Source organism: Pseudophryne corroboree, chromosome 7, assembly GCF_028390025.1.
Source record: "Pseudophryne corroboree isolate aPseCor3 chromosome 7, aPseCor3.hap2, whole genome shotgun sequence".
Lineage (NCBI taxonomy): Eukaryota > Metazoa > Chordata > Amphibia > Anura > Myobatrachidae > Pseudophryne > Pseudophryne corroboree.
Genome location: NC_086450.1, coordinates 126,317,528 through 126,333,904, shown reverse-complemented (window position 1 = coordinate 126,333,904; position 16,377 = coordinate 126,317,528).

Sequence of the window (16,377 nt, the reverse complement as noted above, 5' to 3'; positions counted from 1 at the left end):
GCAGGCTACGGGGCAATTCTGAAGTAGCGTCACAATCCCCTAGCTAAAATACACAGGGGCGATAGGGATAAGCGAGCTCTATGCACATTACGGTACACCGGACTCAATTACATAGCAAACTGACAAAATGGCCGCCGCCCGTGAACCCCCACCTCATGGTAGCGCTCGGATATGGAGCGAGCGACGGCATATGTTTTGCAGGCTATAGACCAATGCTGAAGGAGCGTCACAATCCCCTAGCTAAAATACAGTACACAGGGGTGATAGGGATAAGCGAGGTCTATGCACATAACGATACACTGGACTTGATCGCATAGCAAACTGACAAAAAGTCTGAGGCACGTGAACCCCCACCATGTGGCAGCACTTGGTTTTGATTATGCCTTTTCTTTGAACACAGTATTTTCCACTGCATCACCATACCCCCATCCCACTTTCCCCTTCCCCCCTGGGAGCCTGCACAGTTCATGCAGGCTACAGTATGTAGGAAAATCATATAGAGAACTGCAGTCACGTTGATACTGTGTAGATGTGTAAATGGTACAGTAGCAGTGATCTCTTCTCATTAAGTACAACACAGATTCTCACAACACAGATTATCTAACGCCAATGATCTACAGTACTGTGTTGCTCGAACAGTTAGTTGCGTCAGAATACACTAATTTATATTTACCTGTACTTTATGTCTATGGCTGTTCAGTACCGCTGTGTATTGTATATAATGGAATGAGTCGCTCCTGCAGATTTACTCTGATTTATGTGAAACCTGTGTGCACCCTTCCATTGAATTACAAAAAAAAGTGAATGTCACGGGAACACATAACAAAAAAAAGGTTGGCTCTTTGGGGCTTGAACCCAGGACTCTCAGCGTGGGAGGTTGGAGACTTCATTGCTAGCTCACGACGCTTCATGAGAGATTCACAAGTTCATGTGTAAAAGTACAGCAAAGAGCGATTCCTTCCCATTGGTGTTGGTTTATGCCTTAGGGGACTCGGATGCTCATACATGTATTTCAAAAGCATGGTATTTATGCACTGTACATACTTCCTTTCACACATTAGTTGTGTTTGCATACACAATCTTGCGTCTGTATACACAAGTGTTTTAACAAGTTCGTTTGTGTCTGTATAAACTATTTATTTTTTAACTCTCCCCATCTGACCATTGGTCACCATCTATTAACATTACAGTCATCACTGACCATTTGCCAGAGCTGTAGATCAATCCGCCGCTATTCGATCTAAAGTACGGGATTAGTGAAGCATTAGCCACCCAGTGGTGGAGATATGTATTGCATGCTGATTATCTAGTCGCGCCTCAACGCTCCTGTCCGTGATTAAACTCAGCAACCTAAGCTATCACCTAGGCGTGATTAAACCTCCGTCTAGGTGCAGAAAAAGGTCAAGATAACGGACCCATCTGTATATTATTCACACTATAGTAGGAGAAACTGAGATACTCTAAAAAACCAAGAGTGTACAGGCTATTTGCCTTTGGGGGCCATAGGTAATTATTATTATTATTATTATTATTATTATTATTACCAGTTATTTATATAGCACAAACACATTCTGCAGTGCTTTACAGAGAATATTTGGCCATTCACACCAGTCCCTGCCCCAGTGGAGCTTACAATCTATATTTCCTATCACATGTACACACCAACACATTCATGCTAGGGTTCATTTTTGTTGGGAGTCAATTAACCTACTAGTATATTTTTAGATTGTGGGAGGAAGCTGGAGTACCAGGAGGAAACCCACGCAAGTACGGGGAGAATATACAAACTCTGCACAGGCCATGGTGGGAATCGAACCAATGACCTCAGTGCTGTGAGGCAGTAATGCTAACCATTACACCATCCATACTGCCCTAATAATTCATAATCATTTTACACATCTGCTGAATTTTTGCCGATTGTTTGCTAAAGAGAATTAATACAAAAAAAAAAAAATCAGTAGAATGTATATTATCAAATTGTTGAAAATTAATATTGAGTTTCTCCTGCTTCTCATTCATCAATTATTGTGAGTAAAAAAAATAGTCTCTGTTTAAGTAAATATAGATATTTCATGCATGGATAATTTTCATATTCCTTATGGGAAGGCAATATTTACTTCTGAAATTCATCAATGCAAATCTGCCTAGAGGAAATGTTACATATAGTAGGTCTGTTAAATATATGTCAGATACACTTTGAAAATTAAATTATTTCAATATACAAATTACCAAATTAGGCTGGTAACTTTTCTTTGTATGTGAGTAATAATAACTCTCAACAGGGAAGGCTAATATTCACACATAGACAGCTGAAGAAATTAAGAATTTGAGGATGCACCTTAAGATAAATTAAAATTTCACATTTTTATCAGTATCTCAATCTCCATTCTACTTTGCCTTATTGCTTACACATTTACATAGTAAAACACATGCAAAATATAATAATTTCAGCCAGTTCAATGTCTCACTTAAGAATTTCAGAATTTCCCTCCAGTTCATCCATTTCTCAAGACATGTTTAAGAGATTAACCGTGTTATGTATAAAGATATACAGGACTTTCAGTAAAAAGAAGAAAACTGAAATGAATAACCAAAAACACTGTGATAGGTAACATAAATGTAAAAGTATCTAAAAAAATACTGTATGTTCAATGTAATCCTTCCAGTTTATAAAAAGCAAGTGTCACCAATACATCACAATTATTATTTTTTAATAAAGTTAAGCTTTTATATGTAAAGTTCTGTATTATATCTAATATAAAAACATTTGAAAGTAAAGATGTTTTAAGTTTTAAATGGGTGGATCCTCTTTAAGAAAGTCTCAAATTATAATTAGCATAGTGGACTACTTGTATCCTTTGAAGATTGAGTTGGTTAAAGGATCAGAATACTTAAGTGTTAGAAGAGGTAAGAACCTGTTTTCTTAATGTAATCAATCCTTTTGTTAGGGAAAAGTTAAGGAGTTACTGTAGCTTAGGATCACCAGTTTTGGAGTCATCCTAAATTAGCCAATAAGACTTTAGTTGGAGGGACTAGTTTTTTTTAAGTAAAGTGGCAGAGAATACATCTTCCTCTTTCCAGTCTTTGATAGTTTGTATGTGTTTTTTTTTGTTTTTTTCTTTTTTTTTTGGCGGGGGGGATTTTTTTCTCTTTCTTTTCCAACATGGGAGGCAAACTACTTTAGATGGAAAACAGTGTACCTTGTTGAGTGTTTGGGCGGTACTTTACCTGTGAGAGTGGTGGTTTTGTCTCTATCTCAGCTGAGGAGCTGGTCTCCATCTCAGGGAGGGACCAGTTCTATGCCTTTTGAGGGGGAGTGATATTGCCCAATCCTATTTGCGCTGGGATGGTTGCCACCCCAATTTATTTAAATATTTCATATGGCTGTGGCTGAGGTTGTACTGCTTCTTCTTCCACACCAACTAATTTATTTAAATTGGATCAATAACTTAGTTGGGGACCTATTTCGTAAAATATCTGTGTCAGAGTCATTACTTCTTATTTATAGTAATTGGTTATTTTAGATTTTTTATTAAAGAGTTATGGATTACTGAAATAATAAACCACTGGGTGGCTTATAGCATGTATAAAATTGCAGAGACTTCCTGCATATCTGGGGGATTTCTTAAACATATATTAACTAATTTAGCTACTGTTGAATAAACCCTTCCACAGAGGTACAGGATGGAGTGGGCACTATCTGGACATGTCAGCTTACAGTATACTGTATATTCTTGAGGACTTCCTTGTAAAATGAATAAGAATTCTGTTACTGTACAGTATGTCAAAAAGATACAAGAAGAAAGATAGCAGCGCTGACTGAATTGATATGTATAATAAATAATATGAAGGATTGAGTGATAGATAAAATTAAACAATTTAATAAATCATTATAAAAAATATTAACAACGGCCTTTAAATAAAAAATGGATAAGTAACCATATCTTTAAAAACAATTCATAAGGGTCAACAATTGACTGCCTAACACATAAGCATCCGTTCCTAATGTAGAACCTTGAACTATTAGCAGATGGAGACAGACTGACAGCGCAGTCACACCGATGCACTTTACCCAATAACCGCTAGAGGTGTAGTCCCTTAGGAAACGTCACTGAAGTTGTAGCTTCCAATCAGTCAAATTCGGGATCCTCATTTATTACGGTGTCCTCTTTATGAAGATGGGGTGAATGGTGCTCCTTAATCGGGAATTGATGTCTCAGTTAATCAGCAGATGGCAAAAGTCCAGTGTTTGGTCCGGATAATGTGTGGCAGTCAAATATAGAGTTGAAATTGACCCAGATAGCCTCCTCCTAACGCGTTTCACTGCTAGGCACTGCAGCTTTTTCAAAGGCCTCTAGCGGTTATTGGGTAAAGTGCATCGGTGTGACTGCGCTGTCAGTCTGTCTCCATCTGCTAATAGTTCAAGGTTCTACATTAGGAACGGATGCTTATGTGTTAGGCAGTCAATTGTTGACCCTTATGAATTGTTTTTAAAGATATGGTTACTTATCCATTTTTTATTTAAAGGCCGTTGTTAATATTTTTTATAATGATTTATTAAATTGTTTAATTTTATCTATCACTCAATCCTTCATATTATTTATTATACATATCAATTCAGTCAGCGCTGCTATCTTTCTTCTTGTATCTTTTTGATGTGTGGTTGGGGTGTAACAAACTAACCCCAAATTATCGTAGCAGCAGCATTAGAAACACAGCACCAGCTAGCGCTCGATCCTCCATTCATTTGGTAATTTCTTCTTACTGTACAGTATGTGTTGCTTTTTACTATTACTCCATCAAAATTAATGTAAGACTTCTGCACATTTAGGGCAAGGGAGAAGGTTTATAAAGATGATAATTTGAATGTACTGTAGGTGTATACTTCTTACCAGACAATTGTGGGCTTATGTTAATATTTTGAGTAGCACTAATCCTAAAATATTTTGAAACCCAAAATATACATTAAGGAGTAGATTTATCAAAGGTTGGAGAAAAAGTACTAACACCTAAGCTTCTGTCATTTTTCGGGCTGAGTTTGAAAAATGACGCTAGCTGATTGGTTGGTACGTTAACTCTCTCCATTTTATCTCTCTACAAACATTAATACATCTCCCTTAAATATGCCTTATACATAGGGAACTGTACCATGAATTAATAAAAGAGATCAATACTGTACTTTGTTCTTTTTATATTAACATTTGGTTGTGAAACCAAATATTCGATTATGCCCTGGCTACCAGATTGTGATGGTGCCTATTGTTCTAGAAGCGCACCATGCTGAAGAGGCCAATGAATGTCAGAGCTTATATGGATTTGGAGTTCCACAAACGTACTTCCTGATTTTGTGACTTTCCAGGGGTGTTGGAATGAGTATATGTACTATTACGCTGACCTCTGTGTTTGGGTTCAAGATCTGTATTAATTTTGTGATTTGGTTTTAATTTTGCAGAACTAACCTCATGTGTTTTGTTTTTGGATCTGTATTTTTTAAATGCGAAAAACAGCTAAAATCATGTAATTTGGGCCTGTTTTTGTTCCTACATTATTATTAAGTTCAATGACATTTTTTTCAGTCATTTCTAGTTAAGTTTGACCACCTCACAGTTCACAATATTGTTTTCGTCCAATTTAGGCAACAGAGCAGCGGCACAAACACACAGCAACTCATAACACATCTATAAAACATTGCAACACATCAGTGGCAGAAAAAAAAGTGTTGCAAGATTAAATTGCCCTCGGCCCTTATTTTTTTACTCGTTTTTTAGTCAATGTTGAGATGATTTGTGTGTGAATTCATCAGATGTAGAACTTCAAATAGAAATCACTTCACCTTGTGATTTGAAAGTGGAACCCAAAATTAACTTTTAGTTAATGAGTTATTTGGAATAGAAACACTGTAGTTGATTTTGTAGGGATGTTGGTTCTCTTGTGGATGATTTTAAATAGAATCCAAATCACCTTTTACTAAATATACCCCCAAGTGTTAATGCTGCCTCTGTATTATGAACACTGGGCAGTTAAGTTGCAGCACCAGTGTGACCGTGCAATGCACAAATAAAAAGTTAATGCCAATGAATGCTGCCCTGTATATTAGGAGGAGCTTGGTTTGCTATGTGCACCAAAGGAGTATAATGCTGCCCTTAGGAGGAGAAGAGTGGCATTATAATCCTCATTTAGTTTTTTAGGTACAGTAGTTTGCTAGATGAATAAGAGGTTGACTAAGTGCTAGCACAGCAATATTGTGTCTATGCCTCTACTCTACCTAGCTTGTGCTTGTATGGTCAACCTTAACAGGTGCATGATGCGATGAGTCATGATTTCAGGAAACTCAAAATTCAACTGGTCTATGCACAGCTTGCAGTGGGTTTTATGCCATATGGACTTCAGGAGGAGTTAGGTGTACAGTACATCTATTTTTTTTTGCATAATACAGATGTGACCTCATACATCTAGCCTTACTATGCCACGCAGCTGGAGATGCCTGGCATAAGTGAGCCAGAACCTGAGCAACTCTGCTATCGTCGAGCATCTTTTTTTGCCAAAAATGTGATGCAACTAGGATGCACCAGGAGAATGTGTTGATTAATTTGATATGCAACACTTGTATATTTCTGCACAACTAAGTCTTTTTACATAGAAAACTGGTGTGGAAAAAGCTGTGGTTACTGCATTGCAGCACTACGTACACAGATTTAGAGACTCAGTAGAACACAGATGTATAAGTCATATCAAATTACTCAGTACAGCCTTCTGTTGTGTGCTAGTTGCATGTCATTGCAACAAAGGCAATGTACACACCAAACAGATATGGCAGTGGATCCACCAATGCACCATCAGAGTGGCCGATTCAGGTATACACACTTACCGATAAATCGCTCCATATGTTTGTCAGGGCACCCAGCTGGGGCGTCATTTTAATTTTTCCGCCCAGATGTGGTGTCAGCCCCTGCAGCAAGAGTGCAAGCAGTCGGCAAATGACCCGTAGACACACAGCCAAATGCGCAAATATATCTTTTGATATATCGCCCATCACCTGTGATGAGAGGCCAACACATTATGTCTGTGAATGACATGGACAAATCGGGTATACACACCTGCTGATGGGCTTGCGATATATTGCCCCATTCGAACAGCCGATATATCGCCTAGTTGGTTCCCAGCTTTAGATGCATTTTCAGCAAAAAAACCCCACCAAAACCCCCAATGCTAGCAGAGCCTCACGGGACCTCAGGGGCAAATGCAGGATTTACTGGAAGGGGTTTCCGTATGTATATGTGTATATCTATATATCTATATCTATATATATATATATATATATATATGTGTGTGTGTATAGTGTGTGTGTATGTATATATATATATATATATACATATATATATATATATATTTATATATATACACATACACACAAACAGACAGGTGGCACTCGGATAAAAAAAACTTCATATATCACTGTGTAGTATCAATGTTTCGATATTTATTATCTCATCATCAGGATAAACATATACAACAAACATTACAAACCTTATATATCAACCCATCCCCTCATGTAGTGTCTGGCGCTGGGACTCCTGAAATTGGACATCATCATTCAGTGTCCGTTGGCAAGACTACCGATCAAAACACCCAAATACAATGTATCAACCACATTGGTTACTGTGAAAAAACGATCCAACAAATTACATATACAAAGACAGATATATTTGCCACAATATGACACATTGACAGTTACAAATGTATACAAAAGGTAAATAATGTACTAAAATGCAATAAAAAAATTGATTGCTACACTGCCACAAATAACCTCAGCTGTATCCTACATTAGAAGAATAAAACACATCCTCATATAAACAGTATCATATAACATTGTTTTTAAAGAAAGCATAGTACACAAGAACATTCAAATCAATGTCATACTCTGATGCATCCTACATTTAAATACAAACACTGATCAACCTCCTAACATCATAATGTATTCAAAGAAAACAACGGATCCCAGAAGTCTCATTGAGACACTTAGGGGCTAAGGTCCCCAATCGATGTATCCACTGAGCTTCACAACTCAACAGTTTTCCATCGCGATCTCCTCTGCGTAACGATGAAGGAATATAATCTATCAAAATGTATCTGGAAAGACACATACCGTATATACTCGAGTATAAGTCGACCCGAATATAAGCCGAGGCACCTAATTTTACCACAAAAAACTGGGAAAAATTACTGACTCGAGTATAAGCCTAGGGTGGTAAATGCACGGTGCCAGGGGTTTTCATGCTCAGGGTGTCATGCTCATTGCCAGGGGTTTCATGCAGTAGGTGTTATGCTTGTTGCCAGGGGGTAATGCTTGTTGCTAGGGTTGTGCCCCCAGTGCCACATATACCCCCAGTGACAGATATCCCCCAACAGTGCCAGATAAAAACATGCCCCCGTTGCTTTGCCCCCAGTAGTTATGCCCCTTCTTTGCCCCCAGTAGTTGTGCCCCCTCTTTCATTGCCCTCAGTAGTTATGCCCTCTTTTTCTTTGCCCCCAGTAGTTGTGCCCCCTCTTTCATTGCCCCCAGTAGTTATGACCCCTCTTTCTTTGCCCCCAGTAGTTGTGCCCCCTTTATTTGCCCCCAGTAGTTGTGCCCCCTTTCTTTGCCCCCAGTAGTTGTGCCCCCTCTTTCTTTGCCCCTGTTGCTGTGCCCCCGTCGCCACTTGCAAACACACAAACACACACAAAAACAATACTTACCACTGCCCCGCTCCTGCTTCCTGACCGCTTCTTCTGCTGCTGCGCTGCTCCGCTCCGTCTGTCCGCCCGCTCCGTCTGGCCGCCGCTCCGTCCGTCCGCCCGCTCCGGCGCCCGCTTCCCGGCACCCGATCATCTCTATGGGAGAGACGTCATGACATCTCTCCCATAGCAACGCCGCACAGACACTAGAGGTCAATAATGACCTCTAGTGTCTGTCCCTGGAGCCGGCTGCAGCGGACGCCCACACAGCCCACGGCGTCTGCTGCAGCCGTTGACTCGAGTATAAGCCGAGGGGGGCTTTTTCAGCATAGAAAAATGTGCTGAAAGAGTCGGCTTATGCTCGAGTATATACGGTAATATGTCCAGCTTTGAGAAAATGTCTAGCAACAACTTGATCTCTCTGTCCCTTTTCAAAAGCTGCTTTTATGGAAGAACGATGCATTGCTATTCTCTCTCGTGGTGTGCGCTTAATTTTGCCCATGAAACTGGCCCACATGAGCATGTAATTAGATGTACTATAAATTTAGTTAGACTAGTGAATCTATGTCTGATAACAATGCCCTTACCAGTGTGTGGATGTTTAAAGTTAGTTGTGCTAGTCATATACCTGCTTGTTGTACAATTCAGGCATCGGTAACAACCGAGCTTGAGATATAGAAGATTTTAACTACGTGATACCAGTCTTCATTACTAGATCACGAAGGTTGCACTCCCTAGTATAACAGGGCATGATCCGAGTCTCACTCAAATTCAAAGAAGGATCAGATTGAACTACTGGCCATAACCCTTTGTATACCTTCTTAATTGCACCACCTCGAGGATTATAATGGTTTACCCAAGGCATGAATTCACCATGCACTTTTCTTTCATTTCTCTGTAGCAATTTAGCTCTCAGCAATACCATATCTCTTGTTTTGGCTTTTAACAGGGAATCCTTAATGTATCGCCTTACCAAAAATTTCTGTATCATAATGTCAATTTGTTGCTCTGCAAAAGACTCATCACTACATATCCTTTTTGCTCATACAAATTGTGAAAACGGGAGCCCATATTTACATGTTTTGGTATGGAAACTAGTAGCATGCAATAACGTATTCGATCGGTAGCTTTGTGAAATAAAGTGGTGTTAATATGGCCATTCTGTATTGTCACAGATACATCTGGAAAATTGACCGTTTGTGCACTGTTATAGGTAAATTTAATCAGACTATTTAATGAATTAAGTGTATCGATGAACTGGATGAATTGACTTTATGGTCCTGTCCATATCACGAACAGGTCAAAAAGATTTCACTTTCTGCTACCCTACTATAGGCATTCACATACGATGGGGCCACATTCGAACCCATCGCACACCCAGACGTCTGTAGGTAAAATTTGCCATTATATAAACAATTATGTGTCAGTACCATATTGAGAAGGTCAAGTACCAAATTTACATCAGGGCCTGTGTACAAGACATTATTCTCAATCAACGCCCAAACCACACTGATGCCATCACAATTAGGGATAATAGTATATAGATTTGAAATATCAATACTACATAAAAAGCACCCATTGGGAACTTCCTTATTGGCATTCAGTACGTTAAGGAAAACAGTTGTATCCACAACAAATCCTGAACTATTAGTATTACAGCGCTGCAGCAAAGTAGCTAAGTACGTTGAACTTTCTTGTAACAAGGAACCTCTGGCCGCAATGATGGGCCGACCGGGACCTTATGTAACAAGGGCAAAGTATACAGTAGCGGGACCACAGGATTAGTGGGAATTAAAGCTGAACACAACTCTTGAGAAATGCGACCCTCTTTCTTAGCAGATGTTAGCATTGACAATTCTGTACTAAACATTATGGTAGGATCCCCAGTTAGTTATGACATATACATAGCTAAGTCTTTAACCTCTATTATCTTGCCCTTATCAGCGGGACGTATAATAATATCAGTATATGAAGATAAATCAATTAATGCATCACGTTCCACCTTGTTCAAATTACTATGCACAATGTGATCCCTACCAAATGCTTTCTGTGATACAGCCATTGCATTATGATCCCGCGTCCTAGAGAAAGTCTTTATGAATACATTGTTTGATATAGAATCAAAAGAACTTTTTTCTGTAGCTTACGTAGCTGTACTGGAATTTCAGCATTACATTCCACTGGTTCTTTTAGAGTCCTTTTTGCACCCTGGAAATATTCATGCAGTTTCAATTGGCGTTGTAATTTACATTTCTCAATTTCCCACTGTAAATCCTTAAATGGAGTATTTGGAACAAATGACATGCCTCTGCTCAATACATTAATTTCTGCTGTTATCAGTGGGGGGAAGAGAGGTTAAATACTAATGTCTCTGTGCTAACGGGGGTCTGCCAACCCTTCCTCTGCCTCTGACCACCTCTTTTTGTATACTTGTGTCAGCCAGCCAGTTTGGTGTGCATTTGTACATCTAAAGGGGATGCAGAGGGTCTGCCTCCATGTCCAGATTGTCCATCAGAATCACTGGTTGTCAGGCCATCATGTAATGTATCAGTATGTCCTTCATAACATCTGGCCCGCCTATGCTGAAAACGGCCACTTTCAAATTGACCACAATCTCTATTATTTGCTCCCACCCAGTGATACACTCTGTTTTGCTTGTAATATTATCCACCTTTGCTATTTTTTATTTTTGAAAGCCATTAGGTCTCTCTTATAAATAGCATTTGATTAAATCATTTTTTCATCCAGTTGGTAGTAGTAGTATCAGCTTCAAATGCAGCTTTACAGGTATGTACAGCTTCAAATTCATTAATCTTTTCCTTAGCTGAGGTTAATTCTCTAGAGCAGGCATTCCCAACCACGTCGTCAAGCACACCAACAGTGCAGGTTTTAGTGATATCCAGGCTTCAGTACAGGGGACTTAATTAGTAGCTCAGTTATTTTGATTTAACCATCTGTGCTGTCTCTCTTGTTTTGCATATATATATATATATATATATATATATATATATATATACTGTATATATAAATATATATCACACTCACACACATACATATATACACACTTAACATTCTGCATACATACTGTAAATATCATACAGTACAGGGGCGTCTTAGGCGAGGAGGAGGCCCGTTGCAGACTCCAGGTGGGCCGCCTCCTCTCCACTGCACCGTAGGCACCGACATTGTCCCGGAGCCTACTGCACATGCGCAGGTCTCCAAAACATGGTGCCCGCCATGTTCCGGAGACAAAATTCAAACTGCGCATGCGCGGCTGCCATTTTGGAAGGGATTTTTTGCGCGACGGATGCGGCTGCAGCGCACAATGCTGGACTCAGGAGAGGTGAGTGCAATGTGTGTGGTGTGGGCCCCCCTGGACCAAAGCGGCCCATGTGCATCGCACACATTGCAACCATGTTAGAAATGCCAATGATCATACAATACAAACGTACATACAAAAACAGAACAGATATGCACAGGGCTGTAAAGGGGACTGGTGGTCACAGTAACATTAGGAAGCTCAGTCCCATGCTCCTCCATGTGCAGGGAGTTCTGCAGATCAGAACTCCCTGCAGTAGCAGCCTTGTAACCAGAAACACACTTCCCTGCCCCCCTCCCGGGTGCACTACTGGACCTGGCGTGCTGAAAGGGGCTGCTTGGCATGACTGCAACAATAATGTACTGTATGAGAAAACATCTGTATGTACATTTCCATATGCCTCCAAAAATTTACTGTGCACTCATATTATACATTGTTACTCTACTATAGGGGGTCATTCCGACCCGTTCACACGCAGAGGTTTATCGCTACGGTGCGAACGGGTCCGGAATGCGCATGCTCGGTGGCCACAGTGCACGTGCGTGATGTTGCCCGGCGACAGAGGTTGCCGGGTTACCTCGCGTCTAACAAAGGAAGCGGTCACAGAGCCAACTGCAAAGAAGATTGACAGGAAGAAGGCGTACCAGGGCAGATCCGGACCGTGGGCTGCCATTTTCGAGGAGTGGTAAGGAAAACGCAGGCGTGTCCAGGAAAACGGAGGGCGGATGTCTGACGTCAGAGGCGGCTTTAACATCGCAGGGATCGTCGCACAGGGTAAGTAGGTATAGGCCCAGTCTACTTCTGCTTGAAAACTTTTTATCTTAGCAGGGCTGCACAAGCGATCGCAGCCCTGCTAAGCTAAAATACACTCCCCCATAGGCGTGTACTAGTTAATCGCAGCAGCAGCAGCAAAAGGTTTCTGGCTGCGATCAACTTGGAATCACCATAGGTAGAGAAAGTGAGGTTGATCCTGCACCAAATTAAGTATAAAGTATAAATATTAAGTATACAATCGAAGACACCAACTGTGTAAATAAATAAATAAATAAATAAATAAATAAATAGGTTAATTAACTAGAAAGTTTCTCTAAGTTAATGGTGCTCTCCCGAGGTAAAGACAACAATTGTAATCGTAAAGGTTTTTTTTTTTTATTTGCAAGAAAGCAAAAAAGATAGCACAACCTCTTTTTGGGGAGGCACTCTTTAAGTATAAATACACGTAAAAATTAACTTTTATTAAATCTGTATTAGAAATTCTATCTCCCTAATATGCTCACTAAATGTGAGAAGAGGAAAGGAAATGTGTGCCTCTATACTTAAAAAAAGTGAAAAACAAACAAATACCAAATACTGTAAGCCTCTAATTTTTTTTTAGAAATACTGTGGAAATAAGGTTGGCATCAGGTTCTGGTGAAAATATGGCATGAGTGGTCAAATATAATTATAAATAAAGTAAAAGTTTACTTAGAACCATAGGCTTTAAGATAGAGATGAGCGCCGGAAATTTTTCGGGTTTTGTGTTTTGGTTTTGGGTTCGGTTCCGCGGCCGTGTTTTGGGTTCGACCGCGTTTTGGCAAAACCTCACCGAATTTTTTTTGTCGGATTCGGGTGTGTTTTGGATTCGGGTGTTTTTTTCAAAAAACCCTAAAAAACAGCTTAAATCATAGAATTTGGGGGTCATTTTGATCCCAAAGTATTATTAACCTCAAAAACCATAATTTACACTCATTTTCAGTCTATTCTGAATACCTCACACCTCACAATATTATTTTTAGTCCTAAAATTTGCACCGAGGTCGCTGTGTGAGTAAGATAAGCGACCCTAGTGGCCGACACAAACACCGGGCCCATCTAGGAGTGGCACTGCAGTGTCACGCAGGATGTCCCTTCCAAAAAACCCTCCCCAAACAGCACATGACGCAAAGAAAAAAAGAGGCGCAATGAGGTAGCTGTGTGAGTAAGATAAGCGACCCTAGTGGCCGACACAAACACCGGGCCCATCTAGGAGTGGCACTGCAGTGTCACGCAGGATGTCCCTTCCAAAAAACCCTCCCCAAACAGCACATGACGCAAAGAAAAAAAGAGGCGCAATGAGGTAGCTGACTGTGTGAGTAAGATAAGCGACCCTAGTGGCCGACACAAACACCGGGCCCATCTAGGAGTGTCACTGCAGTGTCACGCAGGATGGCCCTTCCAAAAAACCCTCCCCAAACAGCACATGACGCAAAGAAAAAAAGAGGCTCAATGAGGTAGCTGACTGTGTGAGTAAGATAAGCGACCCTAGTGGCCGACACAAACACCGGGCCCATCTAGGAGTGGCACTGCAGTGTCACGCAGGATGGCCCTTCCAAAAAACCCTCCCCAAACAGCACATGACGCAAAGAAAAAAAGAGGCGCAATGAGGTAGCTGACTGTGTGAGTAAGATAAGCGACCCTAGTGGCCGACACAAACACCGGGCCCATCTAGGAGTGGCACTGCAGTGTCACGCAGGATGGCCCTTCCAAAAAACCCTCCCCAAACAGCACATGACGCAAAGAAAAAAAGAGGCGCAATGAGGTAGCTGACTGTGTGAGTAAGATAAGCGACCCTAGTGGCCGACACAAACACCGGGCCCATCTAGGAGTGGCACTGCAGTGTCACGCAGGATGGCCCTTCCAAAAAACCCTCCCCAAACAGCACATGACGCAAAGAAAAATAAAAGAAAAAAGAGGTGCAAGATGGAATTGTCCTTGGGCCCTCCCACCCACCCTTATGTTGTATAAACAGGACATGCACACTTTAACCAACCCATCATTTCAGTGACAGGGTCTGCCACACGACTGTGACTGATATGACGGGTTGGTTTGGACCCCCCCCAAAAAAGAAGCAATTAATCTCTCCTTGCACAAACTGGCTCTACAGAGGCAAGATGTCCACCTCATCATCATCCTCCGATATATCACCGTGTACATCCCCCTCCTCACAGATTATCAATTCGTCCCCACTGGAATCCACCATCTCAGCTCCCTGTGTACTTTGTGGAGGCAATTGCTGCTGGTCAATGTCTCCGCGGAGGAATTGATTATAATTCATTTTAATGAACATCATCTTCTCCACATTTTCTGGATGTAACCTCGTACGCCGATTGCTGACAAGGTGAGCGGCGGCACTAAACACTCTTTCGGAGTACACACTTGTGGGAGGGCAACGTAGGTAGAATAAAGCCAGTTTGTGCAAGGGCCTCCAAATTGCCTCTTTTTCCTGCCAGTATAAGTACGGACTGTGTGACGTGCCTACTTGGATGCGGTCACTCATATAATCCTCCACCATTCTTTCAATGTTGAGAGAATCATATGCAGTGACAGTAGACGACATGTCCGTAATCGTTGTCAGGTCCTTCAGTCCGGACCAGATGTCAGCATCAGCAGTCGCTCCAGACTGCCCTGCATCACCGCCAGCGGGTGGGCTCGGAATTCTGAGCCTTTTCCTCGCACCCCCAGTTGCGGGAGAATGTGAAGGAGGAGATGTTGACAGGTCGCGTTCCGCTTGACTTGACAATTTTCTCACCAGCAGGTCTTTCAACCCCAGCAGACTTGTGTCTGCCGGAAAGAGAGATCCAAGGTAGGTTTTAAATCTAGGATCGAGCACGGTGGCCAAAATGTAGTGCTCTGATTTCAACAGATTGACCACCCGTGAATCCTTGTTAAGCGAATTAAGGGCTCCATCCACAAGTCCCACATGCCTAGCGGAATCGCTCCGTGTTAGCTCCTCCTTCAATGTCTCCAGCTTCTTCTGCAAAAGCCTGATGAGGGGAATGACCTGACTCAGGCTGGCAGTGTCTGAACTGACTTCACGTGTGGCAAGTTCAAAGGGCATCAGAACCTTGCACAACGTTGAAATCATTCTCCACTGCACTTGAGACAGGTGCATTCCACCTCCTATATCGTGCTCAATTGTATAGGCTTGAATGGCCTTTTGCTGCTCCTCCAACCTCTGAAGCATATAGAGGGTTGAATTCCACCTCGTTACCACTTCTTGCTTCAGATGATGGCAGGGCAGGTTCAGTAGTTTTTGGTGGTGCTCCAGTCTTCTGTACGTGGTGCCTGTACGCCGAAAGTGTCCCGCAATTCTTCTGGCCACCGACAGCATCTCTTGCACGCCCCTGTCGTTTTTTAAAAAATTCTGCACCACCAAATTCAAGGTATGTGCAAAACATGGGACGTGCTGGAATTTGCCCATATTTAATGCACACACAATATTGCTGGCGTTGTCCGATGCCACAAATCCACAGGAGAGTTCAATTGGGGTAAGCCATTCTGCGATGATCTTCCTCAGTTGCCGTAAGAGGTTTTTAGCTGTGTGCG